This window comes from Mobula birostris, chromosome 5 (assembly GCF_030028105.1).
Source record: "Mobula birostris isolate sMobBir1 chromosome 5, sMobBir1.hap1, whole genome shotgun sequence".
Classification (NCBI taxonomy): Eukaryota; Metazoa; Chordata; class Chondrichthyes; order Myliobatiformes; family Myliobatidae; genus Mobula; species Mobula birostris.
This window is the reverse complement of record NC_092374.1, coordinates 192,538,060-192,565,706: the sequence shown is the minus strand read 5'-3', so window position 1 is coordinate 192,565,706 and position 27,647 is coordinate 192,538,060. Positions and strand designations below refer to the sequence as shown.

At 43.6% G+C, this 27,647-nt stretch overlaps 1 long non-coding RNA gene across 4 annotated transcripts; it reads left to right on the top strand.

Annotated features, from left to right (window-relative positions):
* On the top strand, positions 1-26,443 carry LOC140198179 (uncharacterized). 4 transcript variants are annotated; one of them, XR_011886123.1, is made up of 6 exons: positions 1-615; positions 11,657-11,814; positions 15,459-15,635; positions 19,022-19,109; positions 19,965-20,161; positions 26,216-26,443. It is a non-coding gene; the product is annotated as an uncharacterized lncRNA (long non-coding RNA). The 4 variants fall into 4 exon arrangements; XR_011886120.1 differs by having other exon boundaries at positions 19,962-20,161; XR_011886121.1 differs by lacking the exon at positions 11,657-11,814 and having other exon boundaries at positions 19,962-20,161.
* The last annotated feature ends 1,204 nt before the right edge of the window (positions 26,444-27,647 follow it).

The following is a 27,647-nucleotide window of genomic DNA, read 5'->3' as shown; positions in this document are numbered from 1 at the left end:
CAGCTTCCTTTTCTGCGTGTAGTTCAGCGGAAAAATAAGAACGTCTGCTCATTTCCTCGCCCATTGCAGTAGAATGTGTTTTACTAAGAGTGTTAGCACCGGCTAACTGTGTTGGAAAGCGTGAAAGAATTCTTTTTGAACATCTATCCCTCCTCATTGATTGTCATTGGAAATGCAGGGTTAACAGCAATCCTGTGTGGACTTGAATACCTGGTAGATAAAAACAGCCCCTGTCCATGTGATCCGTATTGGAACACTTTCCATACCACTTTTATTTTTATTATACCCGCAGTTGTTCTTCTCCTCAGTATGTTGGTGATACCGAATTCGCGGATATTGTTTAAGTATGGAACGCGCATTCAACGTCCAGAACAGACAGGCACCTCCTGCTGTGACTGCGTGAAATCCCATAACTATGGCAGGTATTTTCTATACAACACACTGGTACAAATATTCATCCCATCTATGCTATGGATCGTTATTTTATTACCGGACGGGGACTATGTCGCCTGTTGTTATGCTACCGCAATCAACCGAACGCAAGTCCATCTTTGCGAGCAGCTTTGCAGCTGCGAAGCTTCGTCTTATCTGCTGAGCAAGTGCCACTGCTCCCGGGTGAGTATCTTCAGATGTTGTTTAAAGTGCAACAGTGCAGAAGTCTGGCCCTTAGATCTATCAGTGCATTAATGCTCCGCAACGTCATTAAGATACGAGAAAGCGTCCAGACTTGATGTAGTAATGGCACAGGTTTAAAATGCGAGGGGAGAAATTTATATAGTTAAATACAGGTACTGTATCTCCAGACGAAAAGGGTAAGGGCATACAGAATAAATGCAGGGAAAGGGGTTTAGCGTCTATGGGCATCGCGGTCGGCAAAGTTCTAAGCAAATTTATTATCAAAGCACTTTTATGTGACCATATTCTTCTCTGATGTTAATTTTCTTGTGGGCACTCATAGTAATTGCAAAGTAACACAATAGAATGAATGTAAAATCGCACGCAACAAGACGGGCAAAGAACCAATGTGCAAGAGACAGCGACCCGTGCAAATAGAAAAACAAAAACACTAATAATCTTAATTCTTATCTTCAGTTGGAAGGTAGTGACCCTTTGCAGTTCTCCACCAGTCAGTAACTGACTCACTCACAAAGTGCATTCAAAGCAGTGATTGATGGGTTTCTTTAGATGACAACGAAGGAAACATATGGATCTAGTACAGGAAAGGAATATTGGAGTAATAGACGACCTCGTTGAAAAAAAAATCTCTTGATCACTTTCAGCGGCCAGGCAGGCTAAAGATTTATATGCTTCTTGTGTGGTTTTTTTATATATACATCCTGACAGATAAGTGGCGAACTTCTGCTGCTGGTATTTGTTGCCATACTGGTAGGACAAAAATTCTGTCCTATGTGGATATGTAGTAAACGCACGCAGGAGGATTATTATAAGGTCAAGTATATCCGTTTGTTGGAGAAGAAGAAACGGATTAAGATGAAAGAGGAATTGGGAAATAAGGTAGAAACGACTGCAAGCAAGGAGGCCAACAATTTAATTTCTAGACTGGAGCTCGGCAATATGAATCAGCAGGATGAACAACCGGATGATCCAATCTGACAACAGATATGAACGCTGATGAACCGGGTCCAAGTCAACCTCCCAGTAACCAATTGTGTGAACCATGTATTCATGTTCTTTGCTAATTATGTTTCTATGGTAAATAGCCGCATTAGAGGGGGCGTGATAGAAGCAAAGGGAGTAAGTTTCATATTCTTGCTTATTTCTTAGCATTTCTTAACTTGGGATCGGAGAGGTGATATCTTTGCTGACTACTTAATATTTCTTCACATCTGTATGTTTGCTAATTGCTAATAAAGGATCGAATAAAGTTGATTCTTTGGAACAATCAATTCATTGGAGCCGAAGGTGAGTCAAGGAAGTATAACAATTCCGTCTGAGGTCAAACGACGGCCGCAATTGTGCGCTTGAACTTGGATTCTTTTTACCGCTGCACCAACTGTTGACAATATCACAATCTTACTCACAATTCCAAACACTTCAATGATCAACCAGAACTCATCAAGGCAGCGTTTACTTCCTGTACACCAGCTACAGTAACTTGTAAATGTACTCAGCCTAGCCCTTTGTTAACACAGAATAATATTACACACTGGGATTTTAATCAACTTAACTGAGAATTTTATCTTCTGTTTATACAATGCTCCTTTTTCAAAGTACACCCATCCGAACCTACCACATACAAAAACAGAGACAATTGTAAAGCATGAAACTAAACTTTCAAAAATTGAAATGGCAGTAATTCAAAATTATTCTCCTTTACTCAGTACTTAGTTGAAAGACCTCTCGCAGCTATTACAGTGTTTTTTGGATAAGCTTCTATTAGCTTTAGACAAAACATTTGTCACGTTGAATCAGGTTCGCGGGTCTGGCGAGTGAAAGAGAAACAATGACTGCGAAGTATATTAATCATTTATTTAAAAGCAGTAACAACTCGACTAAACGTTCATGTTCCCCAAGTTACAGAAACTACAACGCTGAATATTAAAAAAAAACAATCTTCGCTAAAGGCGTGCGCAGAGCATATCTTCTCAATGGGCATGCGCACTGCTTGCCTTAAACAATGGAAGCGAAAGCAAGTTCCTTCCATGTGCTGTTTTATACCTGGGATGTTTGAAACTGGACACCAGGTAGCTAACCAATAGGAAAAATAGCTGCAATTTTTTAAACTAACTATTCGCGACAAAGCGACTTTCTGCAGCCTGAATATATCCCGAACATTGTTGCGAAAGTGATGAATCAAACTTCAGACTAATATGACTCGCGAATTCCTTAATAAGTTACATATAAAACACAAAAGCACAATACCCAATACTGTAAGTCCAATAGTTATCTCCCAGTATACTACGGTAGCCTACCAGCCTTTCTGTGCTGTAAAAGGCTACTAGCCCCACCCCGATTGTAATAACTAATGAGCTGGTCCCGTACTTGATCTTATACACTGACTCTCAGATCTGATCAACCAGGTGCGTGAAGTTACCCGACCGGTCAGGAATGTAGGTGCTGCTTTCTTGACCAAAAACTGTACACGTGCCACTTTCCATTGTGAGTGGGTAGTCTAAGGCCATCGAAATCAGTTCCCGGGACAGTCTGGATGCATTATACTAAGAAAAATCTATCATTCAAAACATTCCTTCCTTTGTGATAGCCTTCTTACTGACCAGCATGGACAAGCTGATCATCCACGGCATTGGGGCGGGATACATACGCGTATCACATATCAGCCTCGTATCAACCACTCCACACTGTGGTAACCACAGATAGGCTAGTAATTAAATACACAGTAAGTGCTATTCAGCACTCAGCAAATACCCATCTTCACAATACCACTTGGCATAAACACAGCCATCCCAGGATACTGTTCTTGCTCAAACTTACCATCCACCCTGTAGCTTGTACCTGTTCTCAGTATACAACCTGCACTAACACTCTGTCAGGTGGGCAAATCACTTTAAGAGTCAGGATTTTCTAATTGAACAAATGTTGTGCAGGGAAATACCAGCTCTTAAAACACTAAGTGCCCAAGGGCTATTAATGCTCAGGTCTCTTAAAGCTGTAAACATATTCTGAGTTGAGGTTGGCTGGAATAAACTATCCCCTCCCAGCACCTCCCCAAATCGAATACCAAAACCCGAGAAGCCAGATAAAGTCGCCCAACGGTCATTTTCTTTGTCAAATAGATCGCATCAGTGGCATCCCAACTACGATGTCGTAAGGAGTCCTCATACAGTGGACCAGCGTCTAAATTCAAAGGCCATCCACAGGAATGTATCACTGGACCTCCCATCACAAGTCAGCATCCACCACTCTGCCAGTCTGTAATGTACAGATATACTGTATAGACATAGTGACTAATCAAGAGCCAGTGCATTTGTATATATAAATAAACAACCCTAATCGAATTGCTCCCCAGTGCTCAACTCCCTCGGAAATGTGGGCACCTCATACCAGAGTTAAAGCTACCCGACTTTGTACCTCATTTACTCAAATTTCATATGTCCAGTATGAAATGAGACATCCCTAAAACCAATTGCATGGGGGAAAACACGTGACAAAGTAACAGATTAAGACACAAACACGTAACGGAGTAAGAAAACAAGAAACAAAGTTACATCCTAAAATAGCATACTCTAAACCTTGTAATAATTGATCACTGTACGTATAGGATGACCAACAGTTCGTGGTATTAAAGAAAGCACTACTTATTTTATTGGAAAACACTTTACTATAACCACATGTCCTATCATTCCCAGAAGTTAATTCAGTATTCTCTGGTGGGATACCTCTGTCGTGGTACAATTCTGTGACAAAAGCCCACAGACGTAGACAATTAGTACACTCCTCGACTGTGCCCCATTCTGCTTGGGGTTTTAAATTCTATTCAGTAAGGGAATGATGCTTAGTTTCAACCACTGCCATTACCCGATCCCATCGTGCTGCATTATGTTCGGAGGAAGCAAGCCACGTCCTTAGTGCGTTACTGATCGCATGTTGAATCGATAAGGCTCCCATCTCTCTGTTAGATAGGATCATATTGCTACCCCCCTCAGCCCATTTTCAAAATTACCCCACGGCCCAAAACTCCACAACCACTTGTCTGTACATATCCCTTAAGCTTGCCAATTCCTTAGCTGAGAATTCTCTGATCTCTGTTGTCTCGAAAGTGCCCATTGCACCATACCCAACACATCCCTGATTCTTTTCCCACCTCCCCCTCCTGAGAGCAGGAACCACTGGCCAATGCCTGCGGGAACGCGTGATCACTGGCCTGACCCATAAGACCATAAGACAAAGGAGCAGAAGTTGGCCATTCTGCCCATCGAGTCTGCTCCACCATTTTATCATGAGCTAATCCATTCTCCCATTTAGTCCCACTCCCCCGCATTCTCACCATAACATTTGATGCCCTGGCTACTCAGATACCTATCAATCTCTGCCTTACATACACCCAATGACTTGGCCTCCACTGCCGCACGAGGCAAAAAATTCCATAGATTCACCACCCTCCGACTAAATAAATTTCTTCGCATTTCTGTTCTGAATGGGCGCCCTTCAATCCTTAAGTCATGCCCTCTCGTACTAGACTCCCCCATCATGGGAAACAACTTTGCCTCATCTACTCTGTCCCTGACTTTCAACATTCAAAATGTTTCTATGAGGTCCCCCCCATTCTTCTAAACTCCAAGGAATACAGTCCAAGAGTGGACAAACGTTCCTCATATGTTAACCCTCTCATTCCTGGAATCATTCTAGTGAATCTTCTCTGTACCCTCTCCAACGTCAGCACATCCCTTCTTAAATAAGCAGCCCAAAACTGCCAAGTCAGGTCTCACCAGCGCCTTATAGAGCCTCAACATCACATCCCTGCTCCTATACTCTATTCCTCTAGAAATGAATGTCAACATTGCATTCGCCTTCTTCACCACCGACTCAACCTGGAGGTTAACCTTAAGGGTATCCTGTACGAGGACTCCCAATTCCCGTTGCATCTCAGAACTTTGAATTCTCTCCCCATTTAAATAATAGTCTGCCCGTTTATTTCCTCTGCCAAAGTGCATAACTATACACTTTCCAACATTGTATTTCATTTGCCACTCTTTTCCCATTCTTCCAATCTATCCAAGTCTCTCTGCAGATTCTCCGTTTCCTCAGCACATGGCTGCTGCGCATGTTGACTCTGTGGTTAAGAAAGCATACGATGCATCGGCCTTCATCAATCGCGGGACTGAGTTTTGGAGCTGAGAGGTAATGGTGCAGCTATGTAGGACCCTGGTCAGACCCCACTTGCAGTACTGTGGTCAGTTCTGGTCGCTTCACTATAGAAAGCATATGGAAACCGTTGAAAGGGTGGAGAGGAAATTTACAAGGATGTTTGATGTTGTCTGAATTGTGGGGGCGGCTAGATAATAGTTAGAGAACAGATTGAGTGAACACGGCCTTTTTTCCTTGGAGCGTCGGAGGTTGAGAGGTGGCCTGATAGAGTTGTGTAAGATGATGAGAGGCATTGATTGTGTGGATAGTCATAGTTTTTTCCCCAGGGCTGAAATGACTAGCACGAGAGGGCACAGTTTTGAGGTGCTTGGAAGTAGGTACAGAGGAGATATCAGGGTAAGTTTTTTTATGCAGAGAGTGGTGAGTGCGTGGAATGGGCTGTTGGTGACAGTGGTGGAGGCAGATAAAATCTCTTAAGAGACTCCTGGACTGGTATACGGAGCTGAGAAAAATATAGTGCTAGTGTAATCCTAGGTAATTTCTCAGGTAAGTACGTGTTCGGAACAGCTTTCTGGGCCGAAGGGCCTATATTGTGCTGTAGGTTTTCTATGTTTCTACGCTTCTATTTTGCATTAGCCTTCACTGTGGATGACACTAGCAGTATGATGGAAGCTCCAGCTTTCAGGAGTCATGAAGTTTGTGAAGTTACTGTTACTAGGGAGAAGAATCGTGGGACACTGAAAGGTCTAAAGTTAGGTAAGTCACCTAGACCAGGGACTGAAAGAGCTGAGTAAAGAGATTGTGGAAGCATTAGTAATGATCTTTCAAGAATCTCCAGATTCTCGTATGGCTCTGGAAGACCAGAATTTGCAAATATCACCCCACTCTTCAAGAAGGGAGAGAGGCAGAAGGAAAGAAATTATTGTCCCTCCTCAGTGGATGGGCAGATGTTGCAGTCAATTGTTAGTGATGTGGTTTCGGGGTATTTGAAGGCACATGATAAAATGGGTTATACAGTAGTCCGCATGATTTCCACAAGGGAAAATCATGCCTGACAAATCAGTTAGAATTCTTTGAGGAAATAACAAGCAGGATAGACAAAGGAGACGCTGTTGATGTTGAGTATTTGGATTTTCAGAAGGCCTTTCACAAGGTGCCACAAATGAGGCTGCTTATCAAGCAAAGAGCTCATTGAGTTACAGAAAATACTGTAGCATAGATAAAGCAGTTGCTTATTGGCAGAAGACGAAGAGTGGGGACAAAGGAACACACATCAAAGTTGCTGGTGAATGCAGCAGGCCAGGCAGCATCTCTAGGAAGAGTTACAATCGACGTTTCAGGCTGAGACCCTTCGTCAGGACTAACTTAGTAAGAGACTTGAAAGTGGGAGGGGGAGGAGGATATCCAAAATGATAGGAGAAGACAGGAGGGGGAAGGATGGAGCCAAGAGCTGGACAGGTGATTGGCAAAGGGGATATGAGAGGATCATGGGACAGGAGGTCCGGGAAGAAAGACAAGCGGGGCGGGGGAACCCAGAGGATGGGCAAGGAGTATAGTCATAGGGACAGAGGGAGAAAAAGGAGAGTGAGGGAAAGAATGTGTGTATAAAAATAAATAACGGATGGGGTACGAGAGGGAGGTGGGGCATTAGCGGAAGTTAGAGAAGTCAATGTTCATGCCATCAGGTTGAAGGCTACCCAGACGGAATATAAGGTGCTGTTCCTCCAACCTAAGTGTGGCTTCATCTTTACAGTAGAGGAGGCCGTGGATAGACATGTCAGAATGGGAATGGGATGTGGAATTAAAATGTGTGGCCACTGGGAGATCCTGCTTTCTCTGGCGGACAGAGCGTAGGTGTTCAGCAAAGTGGTCTCCCAGTCTGCATCGGGTCTCGCCAATATATAGAAGGCCACATCGGGAGCACCGGACGCAGTATATAACCCCCGCCCAATTCACAGGTGAAGTGTTGCCTCACCTGGAAGGACTGTCTGGGGCCCTGAATGGTGGTAAGGGAGGAAGTGTAAGGGCATGTGTAGCACTTGTTCCGCTTACGAGAATAAGTGCCAGGAGGGAGATCAGTGGGGAAGGACGAATGGACAAGGGAGTTGTGTAGGGAGTGATCCCTGCGGAAAGCAGAGAGAGGGGGGGAGGGAAAGACGTGCTTAGTGGTGGGATCCCATTGGAGGTGGCGGAAGCTGTGGAGAATAATATGTTGGACCCGGAGGCTGGTGGGGTGGTAGGTGAGGACCGGGGAACCCTATTCCTAGTGGGGTGGTGGGAGGATGGAGTGAGAGCAGATGTGCGTGAAATGGGGGAGATGCGTTTGAGAGCAGAGTTGATGGTGGAGGAAGGGAAGCCCCTTTCTTTGAAAAAGGAGGACATCTCCCTGGTCCTGGAATGAAAAGCCTCATCCTGAGAACAGATGCCTCTGGACCCCCTCCTGTCTTCTCCTATCATTTTGGATCTCCCCCTCCCCCTCCCACTTTCAAATCTCTTACTAACTCTTCCTTCAGTTAGTCCTGACGAAGGGTCTCGGCCTGAAACGTTGACTGTACCTCTTCCTAGAGATGCTGCCTGGCCTGCTGCATTCACCAGCAACTCTGATGTGTGCTGCTTGAATTTCCAGCATCTGCAGAATTCCTGTTGTTTGCGTGGGAATAAAGGGAGCTTTTTCTTGTTGGCTGCCGGTGACAAGTTATCTTCCACAAGGGTCTGTGTTGGGACCGTTTCTTTTTATGTTATTTGTCAATGATTTGGATGATGGAATAGATGGCTTTGCTGCAACGTTTGCAGACGATATAAAGACAGGTGGAGGAAGGGTTGTTTTGTGGAAATACAGAGGTTACTGGAGAACTTAAACAACTCAGGAAAATGGATTTAAAAAGTGGCAGGTGGAATATATTGTTAGGAAGTGTATGGTCGTGCACTTTGACAGAGGAAATGAAAGTGTTGACAATTTTCTAAATGGACTTAAAATACAAAAAAAAAATGAGGTGGAAAAGGACCTGGGAGTCCTTGTACAGTATTCCCTAAAGGTTAAATTCCATGTTGAGTCTGTGGTAAGGAAGGCAAATGCGGTGTTAACATTCATTTCGAGAGGACAAGAATAAAAACAAGGATAAAATGTTAAAGATGTAAAGAACTGGTGAAACCTCACTTGGAGTATTGAGAATAGTTTTCCACCCCTTATCTTAGAAAGGATGTGCTGAAAATGGAGAGTGTTTAAAGGAGGTTCACGAAAATTATTGCAGGTTTGAATGGCTTCTCAAGTGAAGAGCGTTTTATGGTTCTGGGCCTGTGTTTATTGGAATTCAGAAGAATGAGCGGTGACCTTATTGAAAGCGATCAGATGGCAAAAACCCTTGACAGAGAGGATGTGCAGAGGATGTTTCCTATCGTGGCAGTGTCTGAGTCAGAGGACACAGCCTCAGAATAGAGCGACGTCCTTTTAAAGCCAAGATAAGGAGATATTTCTTTGGCCGGAGAATGATACATCTATGGAATTCGGTCTCACGAGAGACATGAAGACCAAGTCTTTATGTATACGTAAGGCAGAGCTTGCTTGGTCAGGGCATAGAGGTATACGGGGAGAAGGCATTAGATTGGAGCTGTGGAAAAAATGGATCAGTCAGGGTCTGATCAGGGACAGTCAGCATGGCTTTGTGAAGGGCAGATCGTGTCTAAAAAGCCTGATAGAGTTCTTTGAGGAGGTGATCAGGCATATAGATAAAGGTAGTGCAGTGGATGTGATCTATATGGATTTTAGTAAGGCATTTGACAAGGTTCCACACGGTAGGCTTATTCAGAAAGTCAGAAGGCATGGGATCCAGGGAAGTTTGGCCAGGTGGATTCAGAATTGGCTTGCCTGCAGAAGGCAGAGGGTCATGGTGGAGGGAGTACATTCAGATTGGAGGATCGTGACTAGTGGTGTCCTACAAAGATCTGTTCTGGGACCTCTACTTTTCGTGATTTTTATTAACAACCTGGATGTGGGGGTAGAAGGGTGGGTTGGCAAGTTTGCAGATGACACAAAGGTTGGTGGTGTTGTAGATAGTGTAGAGGATTGTCGAAGATTGCAGATAGACATTGATAGGATGCAGAAGTGGGCTGAGAAGTGGCAGATGGAGTTCAACCTGGAGAAATGTGAGGTGGCACATTTTGGAAAGACAAACTCCAAGGCTGAGTACAAAGTAAATGGCAGGATACTTGGTAATGTGGAGGAGCAGAGGGATCTGGGACTACATGTCCACATATCCCTGGAAGTTGCTTCTCAGGTAGATAGGGTAGTTAAGAAAGCTTATGGGGTGTTAGATTTCATGAGTCAAGGGATAGAGTTTAAGAGTCGTGATGTAATGATGCAGCTCTATAAAAGTCTGTTTAGGTCACACTTGGAGTACTGTGTCCAGTTCTGGTCGCCTCACTATAGGAAGGATGTGGAAGCATTGGAAAGGGTACAGAGGAGATTTACCAGGATGCGGCCTGGTTTAGAGAGTGTGCATTATGATCAGAGATTAAGAGAGCTAGGGCTTTACTCTTTGGAGAGAAGGAGGATGAGAGGAGACATGATAGAGGTGTACAAGATATTAAGAGGAATAAATAGAGTGGATAGCCAGCGCCTATTCCCCAGGGCACCACTGCTCAATACAAGGGGACATGTCTATAAGGTAAGCGGTAGGAAGTTCAAGGGGGATATAGAGGAAGGTTTTTTACTCAGAGAGTGGTTGGTGCGTGGAATGCACTGCCTGAGTCAGTGGTGGAGGCAGAAACACTAGTGAAGTTTAAGAGACTACTGGACAGGTATATGGAGGAATTTAAGTTGGGGGGTTATATGGGAGGAAGGGCTTGAGGGTCGGCACAACATTGTGGGCCAAAGGGCCTGTAATGGGCTGTACTATTTATGTTCTATGTTCTATGATGAAATGGTGAGCAGATTCGATGGGTCAAGTGGCCTAATTCTACTACTATATCTTATGGTCTTATACGACAGCTAGGCAGTAGTGTTGCCTGCCCTCCTGCATGTCCTTGAGTCACAAGCCTGGATAGCAAGGCATTGGAAAGTCAATACCAATGTTCTCTCTACAAAAACTCCGCAGGAAGGATAAGTAAACAAATATCAATATCCTCTGCTCTGACAACGCTTCCATCATTGAGTATTTCAGTCCGTTCCGTTGGGCAGACTACAGTGTTGTCCTGAAACAAACATTCTGTTCTGAGCCTTGTCATGGGGCGAAAATGCCAGGTTGATTCAAGGTTCAAAGATTTGCTCCAGAATTCCTGAATGAATATGGTGCTCCCTGTGATTCCAGGGAAGTTATGATCCAATACCCATTCAAAATGGAGAATGCGAATTCGGGATGGAACCATAAATCTCTTCACACGTCCAGAACACGCACATGTCCTGTATTAACTCTATTCAGAGTGGACCCAGTGTTTCCAAATGAATATAAAGTTATGGATGCATAACTCGGGTTCCCATGAATACCATCTCAAGCAATTGTGAAAGATCTCTTCCCTTAGCAGTGCCTAAAATACAACCTCAACACTGTGACACTCGCCACTTCATTCTGTTCCTATTCATTTCGTCACAGTCTGGAAAAAGGGGCCTTCTGCTCATCAGGTCTGTACCCACCAACAGCCGCACATTTAAACTATACCCACATTAATCCTAAATGCCTCCCTCCACATTGGTCATCAACCCGCCCCCAGATTCTGCCATTCACCTGCACAATTTACATCGTCAGACCTACATGTCTTTTGGGTGTGGAATGAAACTGGAGCACAGGGTGAATGTGAAAGCTCCACAATGACAGTACAAGCGTTGGGGTTCCATCCCGCGTCATTGCCTCTCCCCTTTGTGTCACTGTGTCAGATATCGTCCAAGGGATCTCATCCGTACCACACGGTTGGAGAAGGCACCTGGATCAGGCACTTGAAGACATTGACCAGTCTGCAAATGAAAACTGGCACCCTTGGCGTCCCGTAATCTGAGGTGATGCACAGCCCACAGCAGAGTGCAAAAACTGAACAGCTAAGTATTGCCACAAACTGAAGCGAAAATGGGCTGTTTGAGACTGGGGGTTGATAACCATCTTTCTCTGGTTGATTCCTGTGTCACATTCAAGTGAACCGCATGTTCTTGTTTCCTCCTGCCACAGAGTGGGGAGGTGATAAGATCTCCAGCGTTATGCATGTTTCACTCAGTAGGATTTCCGCCCTAGATTTTGTTTATCTGCTGCACAAGGACTGAACGTTATTCTCACCCTTTACAGGTTCTCATCACTGCGTGTCTCCAGAATATTTACACGTTGAAATATTTGTCAGTTGGCGCACTCTGTGAACAGCTTTCTACGTTACAAGAATCATTAGTGCAAATCTTAGTTCTCCAAGTACAAGATGCTCAGAGGATGGCAACAAGGAAATGATCAAAGTTCCTTCTTACCCTAATCATTCTCACTTCTCTTCCTTCCTTCCAAAAGATAGGAAACCTTGCAAACAGGTACCAGCAGGCTGAAGAATGACTTCTATCCCAGTGTTATAACCGACCTCGTCTATGATAAAGATGAATATTTGCATCTTAATTGTGCAGATTGCATTACACTTTCCCTGTAATTCTGACACTATATTTCACAAGCTGCTACTGTTTCTCCCTTTCTACTTACAGTCATTGCCACTTTACAAGGTACATCCTGTACCTGATTAAATGGCCAGTGGGTGCATGTTCATGGTCTTCTGCTGCTGTGGTCCATCCACTTCAAATTTAGAAGTGTTGCATGTTCAGAAATGCTTTTCTGCACAGCGCTGTTGGAACGTGTGATATTTGAACCACTGTCGCCTTCCTGCTGGCTTGAAACAGTTTGGCTTTGTTTTCTAACCTTTCTCATCAACAAGGCGTTTTCGCCCACAGTTCTGCGGTTCACAGAAAGTTACTTGGTTGTTTTTCGCACCATTCTCTATCAACCCCAGAGATCGTTGAGCGTGAACACCCCAGGAAGTCAGCAGTTTCTGAGATAGTCAAAATACCCCTTTCTCACACCAACAATCTCCCCATGGTCAGTGTCACTTACATTATATTTCTTCTCCATTATGGTGTTTGCTCTAAACAACTGATTCTCTTGACCATGCCTGTATGTTTTTATGCACTGAGCTGCTGCCACATGATTGGCAGATTAAATATTTGTATTCATGAGTATGTGTACAGTTTTACCTAACTCTGTGGCTGCTGACTTATGCTTCAAAACGTCTGGCTGGGTGCCATGTATGACAAAACATTCACTGCATCTGACTTTGTGCGACAATAAGAAAACAATGAGAAGGAACTGCTTTTCTCAGAGAGTAGTGGATCTGTGGAATCTCCATCCAAGGAAACATCATTGAATATACTTGATAGATTTTCTGCTTATTGGGGGAAAAGCAGGCAGATGGAGCTGAGCCCACAGCCAGATCTATCATGATCTTATTGAGTTGTGGAGTAGAGTCGATAGACCAGATAGCCGACTCTTGCTCCTAGTGATTATGTGTTCCCATGATTTCCCCTGCAACTCTATGAAATGCAATACCTTTCCATGCGGTAATTCCCTCACACCCAAACAGGAAGGACAAATAACCAAAGTGCAAAACACAACAAACTGCAAATACAATATTAGCAGATAGATAGATAAGCAATAATTATCTTGAGATGAGGAGCCCTTGAATTGAGTCAATAGGTTGTGCAAACAGTTCAGTGATGGGGCAAATGAAGTTGAGAGACTTCATCGCCTCTAGATCAGGAGCCTGATAGTTGAGGGGAAATAACTGCTCCAGAACCTGGTGGTGTGGGTTTCTACCAGATAGTAGCAGCTAGTAGAGAGCATGGCCTGGGTGGTGGGCGTCCTTGATGATGGATGCTTCTTTCCAGTGACGAGGCTCCGTGTTGGTATGCTCAATGGTGCTAAGGTCTTTACCTGTGATGAACAGGGCCATATCCACTACACGTTGTCGGATTTTCCTTTCAAATGCATTGGTGTCCTTCCCAGCCTGTGATGCAGCCAGTCAATATACTCTCCTCCGCACATCTATGGAAATTTGTCGACTTTTTCTTGTAATTTATTTTTATTGAAGTTTATCATCAAACAAACATTTCCATAAGATGCATTTCAGATTTTATACATACTGTATATATCATATAATCATATTTGCCACAAATTTCCAAATAATATTTATCTGAGGTATACACTTATAGAAAAGAGAGGAAAGAAAGAACAACCAAAAGGAGAAAAACATGTACTAAGTAGGGAGTGATCTTTTTTTTACAACGTATTCATTGATTTGTGAGAATAAAATCAGGCCTATGAGGTATTATGTAATTAAACCATTTTCCCAGTATGAATCAAATTGTCCCAACTTATGATTAGCAAATGCTGTTATCGTCTCCATTTTGTAAATGTCCATTGTAATTTCCATCCATGCGTTTAAAGTTGAGCTCTCCTGTGATAACCATTCTTGAGGTACATACCCAAAATATATGGTCTTACTTTCTAAGGGTATTTCACATTTGAAGGTGTCTTGTAGGGCGTTGTGTATCCCACTCCAATAGTCCTTGATAACGGGGCAATCCCAGGAAATATGATAACGGTTTGCATTTTGATTTCCACAATTTCTCCAGCAAACAGGGAGGTTACTATCATAATGGGATTTCTGAGAGGGTGTAATAAAATATCTTATCAAGTTTTTCCATCCAAACTCCCTCCATTTCTGTGAACTGGTACACTTGCATTGATACCTCCATATTATTGTCCATTCTTCCTCAGATATAATTATCCCTCTTTTCTTTTCCCATTTTGTTTTAATGTATGTAGTCGAATGTGTTTTAAGATTTGACAAACCCTTACACACGCTTGAAATGATTCTACTACCGTTAACTGAATTATATGCTTTTCCAAATAGCTCTATCAAATATGTACTTGCCTTGGTTTAATTTTAACCTTCCTATTAGTATACTGTCGCATCTGTAAATACCGATAAAAGTTTTGTTTTTCTAATTAGTGTTTCTCTTTAAGCACTTCAAATCTGAACAGTGTTCCATCTTTCATTATATTCCAAGAAACTGTTATTTCTTTAGCTGTCCAATCCTTAAATCTAGCATCCAGTTTATTTGGCGTAAAATCCGAGTCATACACAAACCATTTAAGAATTGCAATATCTCCCTCTAGTTAATATTCTTTTGTTATAGTTTTCCATATATTAAGAGTCCATTTAGCCCATGGGTTATCAATAGTAGTTATGTAACTTCTTAGGTTGTTATCAGCTAAAATTGCCTGTATAGGGATGGAAATTATCCTCTTTTGAATGTTTTTCCGTTGAGCGTCATATGATGGGTTGCACCACCACATCACAGCTCTCAACTGTGCTGCAAAACAATAATCTCTAAGAGAAGGTCGGCCCCATCCCCCCTTTTCCTTGGCTAATTGCAAAGTTTTGAGATGAACTTTAGGCCTTTTACCTTGCCATATATATCTTGATAACATTTTGTTCCATTCATTGAATTGATTTTGGTTAATCTCCATTGGTAGGGTTTGAAAGAGATAGAATAGTCGGGGCAGTATGTTCATTTTAATGGATTTAATCCTTGAACTGAGACTAGAATAAAGAATTAGGTTCCATCTTGTTATATCTTCCTTATTTTTTATATTTAGGCAAATAATTGCATTCTCATAACTTTGCCAAATCCATTGGATCTTTTGCATCGGGACAACAAGAGTGGCGTGAGTGCTGAATTCTGAAGGAAGGTAGTTTTTTTTAAAAATTCTTCGAGTAAAAAAAGGACGAGACTGCGCAGGCGTGTGACGTAAAAAGTTCACGTGTTTGACGAGGTAAGTGTAATTGATATATGTATTGGAACTAATTCACCTCTTGACTGTACTTTTGCCTTCTTAAAAAATCAATAAATAGATTAATAAAGAAGAAAGAAAAGATGAACTATGAAAGGAAGCTAGCAAATAATATCAAAGAGGATACTAAAAGCTTTTTCAAGTATATGAAGAGTAAAAGACAGGTGAGAGTACATATAGGACGACAGAAAATGATGCTGGAGAAATTGTAATGGGAGATAAGGTGATGGCGGAGGAACTGAACGAATATTTTGCATCAGTCTTCACTGAGGAAGACATCAGCAGTATGCCGGACACTCAAGGGTGTCAGAGAAGAGAAGTATGTGCAGTCACAATTACGACAGAGAAAGTACTCAGGAAGCTGAATAGTCTAAAGGTAGATAAATCTCCCGGACCAGATGGAATGCACCCTCGTGTTCTGAAGGAAGTAGCTGTGGAGATTGTGGAGGCATTAGCGATGATCTTTCAAAAGTCAATAGATTCTGGCATGGTTCTGGAGGACTGGAAGATTGCAAATGTCACTCCGCTATTTAAGAAGGGGGCAAGGAAGCAAAAAGGAAATTATAGACCTGTTAGCTTGACGTCGATGGTTGGGAAGTTGTTGGAGTCAATTGTCAAGGATGAGGTTACAGAGTACCTGGAGGCATATGACAAGATAGGCAGAATTCAGCATGGATTCCTTAAAGGAAAATCCTGCCTGACAAACCTATTGCAACTTTTTGAGGAAATTACAAGTAGGCTAGACAAGGGAGATGCAGTGGATGTTGTATTTTTGGATTTATGAAGGCTTTTGAAAAGGTGCCACACATGAGGCTGCTTAACAAGATAAGATCCCATGGAATTACAGGAAAGTTACATACGGGGATAGAGCGTTGGCTGATTGGCAGGAAACAGAGAGTGGGAATAAAGGGATCCTAGTCTGGTTGGCTGTCGTTTACCAGTGGTGTTTCACAGGGGTCCGTGTTGGGGCCGCTTCTTCTAACGTTGTACATCAACGATTTGGATTATGGAATAGATGGCTTTGTGGATAAGTTTGCTGATGATACAGAGATAGGTGGAGGGACCGGTAGTGCTGAGGAAACAGACAGTCTGCAGAAAGACTTGGATAGATTGGGAGAATGCGCAAAGAAGTGGCAAAGGCAGTACAATGTTGGAAAGTGTATGGTTATGCACTTTGACAGAAAAAATAAACAGGCAGACTATTATTTAAATAGGGAGAGAATTCAAAGTTCTGAGATGCAACGGGACTTGGGAGTCCTCTTGCAGGATACCCTTAAGGTTAACCTCCAGGTTGAGTCAGTGGTGAAGAAGGCGAATGCAAGGTTGGCATTCATTTCTAGAGGAATAGAGTATAGGAGCAGGGATGTGATGTTGAGGCTCTATAAGGCAATGGTAAGACCTCACTTGGAGTACTGTGGACAGTTTTGGGCTCCTTATTTAAGAAACAATGTGCTAACTTTGGAGAGATTTCAGACAAGATTTGTTAGAATGATTCTGGGAATGAGAGGGTTATCATATGAGGAACGTTTGACCGCTCTTGGACTGTACTCCTTGGAGTTTAGAAGAATGAGGGAGGACCTCATAGAAACATTTCGAATATTGAAAGGCATGGACAGAGTGGATGTGTCAAAACTGTTTCCCATGGTGTGGGAGTCAAGTACGAAAGGGCATGATTTAAGGATTGAAGGGCGTCCATTCAGAACAGAGATGCGAAGAAATATTTTTAGCTAGAGTGTGGTGAACCTATGGAATTTGTTGCCACGGGCAGCAGTGGAGGCCAAGTCATTGGGTGTATTTAAGGCAGAGATTGATAGGTATCTGAGTAGCCAGGGCATCAAAGGTTATGGTGAGAAGGCGTGGGAGTGGGACTAAATGGGAGAATGGATCAGCTCATGATAAAATGGCGGAGCAGACTCGATGGGCCGAATAGCCGACTTCTGCTCCTTTGTCTTATGGTCTTACAGTCTCATGATGCCCAGATATGTGAAAGACTCTGTTAGCCATGCCCAGGGATATCTACTTTCAATTTTCTTGGTGGGCTGTAATTGTATGAAGGTAATTGGGTTTTATCTATGTTGATCTTGTATCCTGATAATTGACCATATTGTTCAAAGGATCGCATAAATTTAGGTAAAGAGTATGTTGGTTGCCCTAGATAAGTCATAATGTCTTCCGCATAATAGGCCAATTTACGCTCTGTCTCTTTAATAGTAATTCCCCTGATATATTCATTTTGTCTCATGTATTGAACTAATGGTTCCAGATATAATGCAAAGAGTGACCATGCACAGCCCTGTCTCGTGTCCCTTTATAGGGTAAAACTATTTGATGAATATCCATTGATTTTAATCCTAGCAGTAGGATCGTCATATAGTGCCTGTATAGTTTTAATAATTCTGTCATGTAAACCAATTCTATGTAAAACTCTGTAAAGCAAATTCCAATTAACTGAATCAAATGCTTTTTCAGCGTCCACGCTTATCACTATTGCTTTAGTTTTATTTTTTTGTATATGATCCATAATGTGAAGTGTCCTTCGTATATTGTCTTGTGTTTGGCGTTGTTGTATAAAACCTGTCTGATCATTATGTATCATTTTGGGTAGGAACTCTTCTAATTGTTTGGCCATGATGGAGTTAAATAATCTATAATCCACATTAAGAACAGATATTGGTCTAAATGACCCACATTCCATTTTATCCTTGCCTTCATTCGGTATAGCTGAGATTATCGCCTCTTTCCAGCTGGGTGGCATTTGCGCCTTTTTAGAGCCGAGTTCAGTGTGGGGAGTAAAAGAGGAATTAACTCATTTTTCAAATTTTTTATACCACTTTGCCGTATATCCATCTGATCCTGGTGATTTGCTTAATTTAAGCTTACTAATTGCAGTTTTTAGTTCAGCTTCAGTTATGTCAGCAGTCATCGTTCTGTTTTGTTCTTCGCTTAAAGTGGGTAACTCTAGAGCATTCAGGAAGGTGTCAATTTGGGTTATGCTTCCCCCTGGAACTTTGGAATATAGAGTTTTGTAAAACACTTCAAAAACTTCTTTAATTTCACTTAGCTTATTTTCTATCACTTTGGTTCTTGGATACCTAATTCTATGAATTGTATTTTCTTCTGTCTTTTTCTTATGTTTCCATGCCAGTATTTTCATAGATTTAGATCCACTTTCATAGTGTCTCTGTTTCAGAAACATTAAGTTTTTCCTGATTTCTTGTGTGGCCAAACTATTAACTTCATTCCTAACTATCTTAATTTCCTCTAATGTGTCATGTGCCAAACTCAATTTCTGTGTTGTTTTTTATAGTTCCTTTTGCTTATTTTGTAATTCCTCTAATGTTTTATTTCTTTTTTTTTCTTCTATGAAGATATCGCTATAATTTTCCCTCTTAAGAAAGCCTTCAGAATATCCCATAGAATGAGAGCTGAAACCTCTCTATTATCATTGAATTCGAGGTAAGACCAATTTCTTTTTTAATTTGTTCCTTAAAATAGGGATCATTGAGTAGATTTGAATTTAGGTTCCAAATAGTATTCTTTGTTTATAGGCCAAAATCAACAGATAAATATATAGGTGCATGGTCACTTACATCTATTGTCCCAATTCCACAGGTGATTATTTTGTCTTTACCTTTTCCAAATGTTATGAAATAGTCTATTCTTGTATACACAGAATAGGGGGCATAATAATGAGTGTAATCCCATCTGCCTGGGAAAAGGTCCCTCCGTATATCAATTGGATCAACATCCTCAAAACGTGTGCCAACTTTCTTATGAAAGGACTTTGTTTCATAGGTTTTTCTATTGGAAGAGTCTAACTTTGGTTGTAATTGTAAATTTCAGTCTCCCCCACATATCAAGAGATCTTCTGTTTCTGTTACCATAATATTAGTAATTTTCTGGAAGAAACTAATATCACTTCCCGGGGGTGTGTATATATTGAATAGAGTAACTGAATTTCCATCTATATTCCCCCTTACCAGAATGTATCTGCCCTCTTTATCTCCCATTTCGAATACTTCTTCAAAATTTAGCTTGCTTGAGATGAGAATAGCAACTCCTCTCCTATGTCCTGATTTACATGAGGAGAAAAACAAGTTAGTGAAGCCCATTCTCTTTAGTTTTCCATGCTCATTATCACTTAAGTGAGTTTCCTGTAAATATACTACATGGGTTTGTTCTTTCTTCATTTTTGATAGAATGTTACTGCGTTTGATTGGATTTAAAAGCCCACTAACATTAAAAGAAAAGTATTTTACTTTGTCCATGGCCATGTGTATTTATCTATTAATATCTCATTGAAATTAGCAGAATAAGATTTAATCGATCTACTCCCTGAACCTTCAAGAACCAAGAAAAGCGAATAAAAAGAAAAGTAACGAAGGTGTGATTCCAAGGCTGAGGTCTCCAGTAGTTTGACCCTGCGTTGTGCTAGAGGAAACGTCTAGCCGTGGGGGATAGCCCTTCCTCCCTGTGAGTTGAGGGCCCCCATTACAGTACTCATAAAAGTAAGTGAAAAAACCCTATGTCCATTACACAGAAAAGACTTCCCTGTGTATTCCTCCCATATGTATATATTCTCATTTAAGTGGGGAAAAAGGAGTGAATGAAAGAGTCAAAAATAAAATCATTGAGTAATATTGCATTGTAATATGTATTTCTTGAAATAAGTATGGCACCGTCTATTTTTTTGCTTCTGTTCAGCTTATCAACACTTTTGAAATTAGTCAGGACTTATGGCTCTTCTGGAGGAGGTGAGGTCTGTCTTCTGAAAACTCACAGTCTCCCCCTGACATTCTTCTCTCGCCCTCCTCCCGTCCCCTGCTCTCTCGATTCTCTCACTATTTCCCAAGCAGAGCGGGATAACTGTTCAGCCAGGCTTTCCCTCGGTTTGATCACGCTGACGGGCAACTCTCTGTCCATTCATGTCTACAGTCGCCTCTTCCACTGTCTGATACAGTTGCGTCCCGTCTTCATAAAATACTTGCAGTTTAACAGGGTACGGAGTCTGGAAACTAATCTCTCTTTGCTTTAATACTCGCTTCGCTTCAGAATATTCCTTACATTTCTTCAGGATCACTGTGGGGGTAATCTTGATCAAAATATATTAATTTCCTGTTCAAAAATATCTTCTTCTTTCCCCGGGCCCTGCGCAGAATCTCTGCCTTGGTTTTGTACCGAAGGGATCTAATTACTATTGACCGTGGCTTACCTTCCCTGTCTCCAGAAGGCCTTGGGACGAGCGCGCGGTGTTCTCTCTCAGTGTCGAGTTCCGTACTTGAAGGAATCTCCAGCGTGTCTCGCAATACCTTTGCTACAAACTCCACCACCGACAACCCCTCCGCTCCTTCGGGAACATTACATATCCTGATATTCTTCTGTCGCTACCTTCTTTCTTGGTCGAGTAGCTTATTTTCTTGTTGATTTAATACTTTTAGCATCTTACTTAGCGTCCGTTCCACGATTTGAACGCAATCTTCCACCTTTTCAATTCGTGTCTCTTCCACCGCTATTTTTGATTAACGTTGGTAGCTCTGACTTGATATCATTTAGTTGCTGTTTTATGTCTTTTTGGAATTTCCGTATCTCTTCCACAGTGTTTATTAAATTTGCGGCTTCGTCCGAACGAAGTTCGGCGTCCGCCTCGCCACCACGCGCACGTGCAGGAGAGCCGCTCGCTGCACCTCCCTCGTCCACAGGCTCCGTAGTGATGCTTTTTTTGTCTCCATTCCTTTTGCCCATTCTTGCCCCTCTTACCAGTTCAGATATTTTCGAGATATCTTGTATTTGACGGATTAACGGGGCAAAATAAACGTTTTTCTGTCATGGTCCGGTCCGTGAAGTCCGCTTTCCGGTTCACAGTCCGGTCCATGGACTCAGGACTCCGGGTCTCCCAGCTGTCCCTTGTTTTGGTTGCGTTAATCATAGGCACCTGATTGGAATATAACTAGCCTTGGGGTCGAGTGTGGGCTGCTGGTTTGTCTTGTCAAGATTCCCTGGGAAGCAATCTGCCGGTGGAAGGCTAGAGCGGCCACTTGTCATCTTTACGCCCCGTTAGTGAACCATCGCTTCATGCAGCCTTGCTGTCGGTAGTCGGAGCCGTCTTTGCGGTATGGATTCGGCCGTTTCCGGGACCAGCTGAGTGGCCGTCAGCCACTCAGAGCTAGGTAGGGATCAGGCTATGTTTGTAGCCAGCCTAGGTGGCTGGCCGTAACTGCCACTCGGAGCAACCCCGATGCAGAGATGGAACTGTCTGTCGTTCTTTGGTGATTGTCTCTTCTTGTCCCCGCCTCCGTGGGGTAAGTCAGGCCGTTCTGCCGTTGCCCTGCAGGGGGATCTGTCTTGTCTTGTCCTCGCCTCCGTGGGGTAAGTAACGCCATTCTACCGTTTCCCTGCGGGAGAACCTGTCCTGTTTTGTCTTTGCCTCTGTTGGGTAAGTCCGGCCGTTCTGCCGTTACCCGACGGATGGTCCTGTGCCACCATGGTGTGGAGATAGAGTTGAGTCCCGGCTTGTCCAAGTATAACTCCTGGCTCTATGTCCATGTACTGTCCAGTCTCGTGTTAGTGTCGTGTTAAAGATGAGTTCTGGCTTTTCGAAAGATAAGTCTCGGCTCTATGTTGATGTACAGTTCCCGGTCTGTCTCTGAGTTCCAGCCTCCGAGTTAGCAAGCCACAAGAGCCAAGACCCCAGCCTCAAGCCTCTAGACCCCAGCAACATCCTGTCCTGTAGCCATGTCCTTTCCTTGCCTGGTTCTGGGGTCGGAGCCCGAGGCAAGACCCAGATCCTGGGTCCTTGTACAGTCTCTGGCTCCGAGTCCAAGCCCAGCCTCGTAGTTCATAGTTTCTTTTCCGGGTTCCCTGTGTCTAGTCCACATACTCGCCCAAGTTTGCGTTCTTGTCCCTGCTCCTTGTTTGCATCCCGTCACCTACCTACTCTAGTCAAGTCCGTTCCTTGTACTTTAGTGTCTGTGTCTTTCATTTAGGTCCGCTACCAGCGCCCCCATTGTGACATTTTCAAGAGAAGCTATTATTTTAGGCTGTCATTCTGGACGTTGACATCACCAGAAACTTCCAAAAATTTCTCAAAGATTTAGGTGTCATGCCAGATCTCCACAAACTTGTCAGGTGGTGGAGACTCAGCCATGCTTTCTACTTAAGTGCACTTAAGTGCTGGGCACAGATCAGATCCTTTGAAATGATAACCAAGACTTAATTAAAGTTGCTGACCTGATCGACCTCTGCTCCTAGATGAGGAATGGCACATGGACCTTCGGTTTCCTCCTCCTGAAGTCAATTATCAGCTCCTTGGTCTTACTGACATTCAGTGAGAGGTTTTTATTGTGCGGCCACTCATCCAGGTTTTCAGTCTCCCTCCTATATGCTGATTAGTCAGCACTTTGGATTCGGCCAAAGGTAGTGTTTTAGGCACCAAACTTAAATATGGCATTGGAGCTGTAGTTAGCCTCGCGGTCATCAGCATAAAAAGGGTAGAGCAGGGGAGCTAAGTAAACAGGTTTGTGATACACCTGTACTGACGGGTATTGTGGAGGAAATATTGTTGCCAGTCTGAACTGACTGGGGTCGGCATGTGAGGAAATCAAGGATCCAATAGCGCAAGGAGGTATTGACCCCAAAGACTTAAAGCTTATTGATTAGTTTTTAGGGGATTTTAGTATTGAATGCCGAGCTGTAGTTGTTGAAAAGCATCCTGATCTATGCATATTTTCTGTTCAAATTCTCCAGGGTTGAGTGACGAACCAAAGAATTGGTATCTGGTGTGAACCTAATTTCCCGGTAGGCAAATGGGAGCAGATCCAAGTCGCTTCTCAGGCAGGAGTTAATATGTTTCATTAGCAAACTCAAAGTACTTCATCACAGTGGAGTTAAGTGCTACTGCAAGAGAATCTTTGAACCAGGTTCCCACTGTCTTCTTCGGCACAGGTATAATTGAAGACTGCTTGAAGTAGCTGAGTACCTCAGACTGCCGAAGCGAGTAGTTAAAGGTCTCGGCGAACTTTCAGCCAGTTCATCAACAGAAGTCTTTAATACTCAGCGAGGACCCCGCATCCGGGCCGGATTCTTTCTGTGGGTATACCCTCCTGTAGGATGCTCTTATGTCGGCCTCTGAGGCTGAACTCACAGGGTCATCGGGAGCTGTGAGAGTTCATGACGTTTCCTCCATGTTTTGACGTTCAAAGCGATCATAGAAGGCATTGAGCTCCTCCGGAAGCGAAGCCTTGTTCAAAGTACATTTATTAACAAAGTATCTATACTCTACCGTATACTAAGATTCCTCTTCTTGCAGGCTGTTACGGCAAAAATAAAGAAATGAAATGGAACGTGCGAAGAAACTATCCATGAACAAAGACTGACAAAAGAAAACAAAATGCAAAAGAAGACATATTGTGTAAATAGAAAATAATACTGAACAAATAAGCTGTAAAGAGTCCTTGCAATTGAGTTGTAGGTCAATTCATAACTGTGGTGATTGAAGTTATCCACACCGGTTCAGACGCTTGCTTATTGTTCCGAAGTCTGATAGTGTGGGACCTGAGGTTCCTGCACTTCCTGGTAGTATTGAGAAGAGAGTATGGCCTGGATGGTAGGGTGAGAGGAGTGGGGGGTCTTTGATGCTAATGCTGCTTTCTTGTGTTAGCGTTCCATGTAAAAGTACTCAATTGTTGGAGACTTTGCCTGTGATGGTGTTATGGTCCGGTGCGTCAAGTCCGCCTTCCGGTCCGTGGACTCCAGACTCCGGGTGTTCCGGCTGTCCCTTGTTTCAGTTGGGCTTAATTATAGGCACCTGATGCTCGCCTTGGGGCTGGGAATATAAGTGGCCCTGAGTTCGAGTTCGAGTGCGGGTGCTGGATCGTCTCGTCAGTATCCCGTCCTCGCCTCCGTAGGGTAAGTCAGGCCGTCTTTGCCGTTACTCTGCAGTTGGATCTGTCCCTTCCCGTCCTTGTCTCCGTTGGATAAACCAGGCCGTCTTTGCCGTTACCCTGAGGCTGGACTGCTCCCTTCCCTTCCCCTTCTTTCTGAAATCCTTGGCTGTAGCCTCGCCTGCTACCTTTCACCTTGAAGCCTCGCCTACTATTTTTCGCCTGAAGCTTCGCCTGCGTCCTCACCTTTTCTCGACGTCAATTGTACCGCCGGAGCAAGACCGGAGCCTTGCTGTGTCTCGATAGGGAACTGTCTTTCCTTGATTGGAACTGTCTCTTTGTGTCCTCGCCTTCGCCAGTTAGGTCCAGCCGTTTGCCGCTACCTTGTGTTGGAACTAGCTCTGTGTCCACGCCTTCGCTAGATAGGTCCGGCTGTTTGCCTCTACCAAGTGTTGGGAGCCGTCTCTGTGTCCACGCCCTGGCTAGGTAGGTCCGGCCGTTTGCCGCTACCTTGTTTTGGGTACCGTCTCGTCGTGTTCAGCATTCTCTGCATGAGTCCCGGCCCTACGTCCTGTTTCCAAGGAGGGGTCCCAGTTTGTGTTCCATGTTCCTGCCTTTCAAGACCAAGGCTCTGGGCTCTGCGTTCCTGTCTCCCTCGACCAAGGCTCTGCGTTCCTGTCTCCCTCGACCAACACAAGGCTTCGTGTTCTCGTCCTGTCCTTGTGCCTCGCCCAGCCCAGGAGTACCTCGCCCAGCCGAGTGCTGAAGATTCCTCGTCCTGTGCTGGAGTTCCCTCGTCCTGTCCAGGAGATTGTCGTCCCATCCTGTAGCCACGCCACGTCCTGTAGCCACGTCTTCCCCTCGCCTGGATCTGGGTTCCGAGCCCGAGTCAAGACCCAGGTTCTGGGTCCCTGTCCAGTGTCTGGCTCGGTGTCCTAGTCCAGGCTCCTCGTTCCTAGTTCCACGTCCAGGTCCCGTGTCTCTCGTCCAAGTCCTAGCCCAGGCCCTGAATCCTTGTCTCGTCCATGGCTTGTGTCAATGTCCAAGGTCATTTCTTTCCCACTTCCCTCTCTTTCTTGACAAACCTAGTCCAGTTCCTAGTACTTCAGTGTCTGTGTCTTTAATTTGGGTCCGCCATCAACGCCCATTTTATGACAGATGGACTGGTCTGTCTCCAATGTTTCTGTAGTCTTTTCCATTCCTGTATCAATGCTGTCTGGGACATGCTGCACTGTTCATCTGTAAAAGTTTATCAAAGTTCTTGGTAACATTCTAAATTTACGCAAACTTCTAAGAAAGTAAGGGTGTTGTGGTGACTTCTTTGATTGTTCTTATGTTCTGATCTGATAATGCCCAGGAATACCAGCACAAATACTAGAGGAGAGAACGACACCCTTAATTTCTATCAATAACATGTCTGTCTATATCCAAGACAATACGACGCCACTTATCACTAGTTCCTTTCGTGCCCTTGTTCCTGGGATATACCCCGAACCCTAACACGAGGACTTTTGCACATATCTAACTTCTGGAAATTGTCCTTTGAAAAGACTGATATTAATCACTGATCCAATATAAAAGTAACGGTTCCTTGTTCCAGGACCGCTGAGAAAAGCAGTCGTTTGGTACTATGCTCTGTTCCTATTGCAAAGAGTCTATGTCTTATCCTTGTTTATTCAACAGGAACATTCTGCAGGAACTCCAGCAACAATGAATCACCTACAGCCACCGTGGCGAATCTGCTGGTAACGGCCGGGTGGTGCAAGTTGTGAAGTCACTCCGAGCTGAAATGCAGGGTTTGCTGCTGCTGCTTCGAAGGCCTGGTGTTTTTTTCATTATTATTATTATTATTATTATTATTATTACTGTTATATCATTACACACCTCATCATACCTCATTAAAATGAACAGTAAATACGACTGGTAGACGACTCCGCACTCATCATACATTTCGATGCAATCACTTACAATGTTTCCTATTAAACGATGAACCCTTTCAGAGTCTGCTGCACAGAACCGAGCTTCCACATTGCCCTGCTATGGGAGGGCCATGGACTATGGATCTTCACCACAGAGTCTTTGGGTTGGCTGCATCAGTTACATCACATCCCTCCTGAACTCTGGAATTTGCCATTTAGCGGCATTTGCCTGCAGACATTACCAAGCAATGTTAGCTCGTGTTTTGGGCACACCAAACTATTCTTGCACCCAAATGATAATCTCCCATCAGCATTTGGTGATAATCGTGATATGCCATCCCTCCTCACGCCATGTGCATCAGAAAGTCCTCTATTACACAGCTGACTACCAAGGTTCCTTACATTCTATTCTTGAAGAAGGTCCCTACTTGATAAATGTACAGTCCACGAGAAATTCAAATACTTTCTCACCCATATTGAAGTCAGACTCCAGCTGTGTAGGCAGGGTTTCATACGAGGTTACCTCTTATTGGGAACCAAGCAAGACATCTGCCAACTTATTGCAGGGCTTATTGAGAAAGTAAGGAGGCATGGGATCCAAGGGAACATTGCTTTGTGGATCCAGAACTGACTTGCCCACAGAAGCCAAAGAGTGGTTGTAGACGGGTCATATTCTGCAAGGAGGCCGGTGACTAGTGGTGTGCCTCTGGGATCTGTTCTGGAATCCCTACTATTTGTATTTTTTATAAATGACCTGCAAAAGGAAGCGGAGGGATGTGTTAGTACATCTGCTGAAGAAAAAAAAGTTGAGGTGTTGTGGATAGTGTGGAGGGCTGTCAGAGGTTACAACGGGAGATTGATATGATGCAAAACTGGGCTGAGAAGTGTCAATTGGAGTTCAACCCAGATACGTGTGACGTGGTTCATTTTGGTAGTTCAAATATGATGGCAGAATATAGCATTAATGGTAAGACTCCTGGCAGTGTGGAGGATCAGAGAGATCTTGGGGTCCGAGTCCATAGGACATTCAAAGCTGCTGCGCAGGTTGACTCTGTGGTTCAGAAAGCACACGGTGCATTGGCCTTCATCAATCGTGGGACTGAGCTTAAGAGCTGAGAGGTAATGTTGCAGCTATATAGGACCATGGTCAGATCCCACTTGGAGTACTGTGCTCAATTCTGGTCGCCTCACAACAG